The sequence below is a fragment of the Camelina sativa genome, chromosome 7 (genome assembly GCF_000633955.1).
Source record: "Camelina sativa cultivar DH55 chromosome 7, Cs, whole genome shotgun sequence".
NCBI classification, from domain to species: Eukaryota; Viridiplantae; Streptophyta; class Magnoliopsida; order Brassicales; family Brassicaceae; genus Camelina; species Camelina sativa.
Genome location: NC_025691.1, coordinates 10,187,426 through 10,190,268, shown reverse-complemented (window position 1 = coordinate 10,190,268; position 2,843 = coordinate 10,187,426).

Here is a 2,843-nt window from a genome sequence, read left to right as displayed (position 1 = left end):
GAATGATCGTGATGAGTTAATTCCCACTAGAACCATAACAGGACATATAATGTGCATTGGCTATAGGAAGCTTAATTCTGCTACTAGGAAAGATCATTTCCCTCTTCCATTTATTGATCAAATGTTGGAAAGATTAGCCAATCATACCCATTACTGTTTCTTGGATGGATATTCTGGATTTTTCCAAATTCCTATTCATCCCAATGATCAAGAGAAGACAACATTCACATGTCCATATGGTACCTTTGCATATAGGAGGATGCCATTTGGATTATGTAATGCTCCAGCTACCTTTCAAAGGTGCATGATGTCAATCTTCTCTGATCTTATTGAGGATGTGGTTGAAGTTTTTATGGATGACTTCTCTGTCTATGGAGATTCCTTTTCTTCTTGTCTTACTAATCTATGCAGAGTTTTAAAGAGATGCGAGGAGACAAATCTAGTCCTAAATTGGGAAAAATGTCACTTCATGGTTGAAGAAGGGATAGTTCTTGGTCATAAGATTTCAGAGAAGGGTATTGAGGTTGACAAAGCAAAAATTGAAGTCATGGTTCAACTTCAACCACCAAAAACAGTTAAGGACATAAGAAGCTTTCTTGGTCATGCTGGATTTTATAGAAGGTTCATCAAGGATTTCTCAAAGATAGCTAGGCCATTGACAAGGTTGCTTTGCAAGGAGACTGAGTTCAACTTTGATGAAGATTGTTTGAAGGCTTTCAAGGAGATCAAGGCTGCTCTAATATCAGCCCCAATAGTCCAAGCTCCAAACTGGGATCTTCCATTTGAGATTATGTGTGATGCTTCAGACTTTGCAGTAGGGGCAGTTCTGGGACAGAAAAAAGATAAGAAGCTGCATGTTATTCACTATGCAAGTAGGACCTTGGATGAAACTCAAGGAAGATATTCAACAACAGAGAAAGAGCTTCTAGCAGTGGTCTTTGCCTTTGAAAAATTCAGAAGCTACTTAGTAGGGTCCAAAGTAATTGTGTACACTGATCATGCTGCTTTGAGGCACATCTACTCAAAGAAGGACACAAAACCAAGGTTGCTAAGATGGATTCTGCTTCTCCAAGAGTTTGACATGGAAATAGTTGATAAAAAAGGGATTGAGAATGGAGTAGCTGATCATTTGTCCAGAATGAGGATAGAGGAGGAGATTCCAATCGATGATTCAATGCCTGAGGAGAAGCTGATGCTGATAGGGACAACTCGGCCTCCAACTCGACCGCCTACTCGAGCATGCACTCGATCGAGTATGTTTGGGCACACGATCGAGCAGGATGAGATGGAGGAGTGGATGGCACTTGAAAGTGAAGATCTACCTTGGTATGCTGACATAGTCAATTACAAGGTGTGTGAAGAAGTCCCAGCAGATATGGACCCTTATAAGAAGAAAAAGCTCCTCAAGGACATCAATGGGTACTATTGGGATGAACCTTACTTATACAAAAAGGGATCAGATGGGTTGTTTAGAAGGTGCATAGCAGAAAATGAAGTTGAAGGAGTGCTAGGGCATTGTCATGGTTCCACTTATGGAGGCCATTTTGCAACTTTCAAAACTGCCCAGAAAGTCTTACAAGCTGGTCTATGGTGGCCTACACTATTCAAAGACACTCACAAGTTCATCACAAAGTGTGATGCTTGCCAAAGAATGGGAAATATCACAAGAAGGAATGAAATGCCCCAAAACCCAATTCTGGAAGTTGAGATATTTGATGTGTGGGGAATTGATTTCATGGGACCTTTTAATCCTCCTTCAAATGGGAATGTCTACATATTAGTGGCAGTGGACTATGTCTCCAAGTGGGTAGAGGCTATTGCCAGCCCTACTAATGATCACAAAGTGGTACTTAAACTTTTTAAGACCATAATCTTCCCAAGGTATGGAATTCCAAGAGCTGTGATTAGTGATGGAGGAACACACTTCATCAACAAGATCTTTGAAGGAATGCTAAGGAAGTATGGAGTCAAACACAAGGTGTCTACAGCCTACCACCCCCAAACAAGTGGACAAGTTGAAGTGTCAAACAAACAAATCAAGGCCATTCTATCAAGAATAGTAGGAGCAACAAGAAAGGATTGGTCTAGTAAACTTGATGAAACACTTTGGGCCTATAGAACAGCTTTCAAGACACCTATAGGAAGAACCCCATTCCAACTGGTCTATGGCAAGTCTTGCCATCTCCCAGTTGAAGTTGAGTACAAAGCCCTATGGGCAATCAAACTTTTGAACTTGGATCTAGAGACAGCACAAGCTAAGAGAAGCCTTGAATTGCATGAGCTTGAGGAAATCAGATTGGAAGCTTATGAAAACTCCAAAATCTACAAGGAAAGAACTAAAGCCTTCCATGATAAGAAGATTCTCATCAAAGACTTACAGGCTGGAGACCAAGCTTTGCTTTACAATTCAAGACTCAAGTTATTCCCTGGGAAGTTGAAAAGTAGATGGGGAGGCCCTTTTAAGATAAAGGAGATCCTACCATATGGGGCTGTCACACTTCTCAACAAGGATGGTAGTGAGTTCACAGTCAATGGTCAGAGAGTTAAGAAGTATTTGGGAGAAAAGGAAACACCTGAGAAGTTCACAATGCTTCTCCAAGATGCTCCACAAGCCTAAAAAGGACACCAAAGTCAAGCTTAGTGACTTTAAACAAGCTCACTAGGGAGGAAGTCCCTAAGGTATCCATGTACATATTGTTTAAGGTTTTTGGTATTTTGATTTTTGTTTTGGTATTTTCATGATCAGGGAAGCAAGGGAGACCAGATAGAAGAGGAAAAGAAGACTCGGCGTCCAGCTCGACCCCCCCCCACTCGAGCACGTACTCGACCGAGTCCCGGTCGAT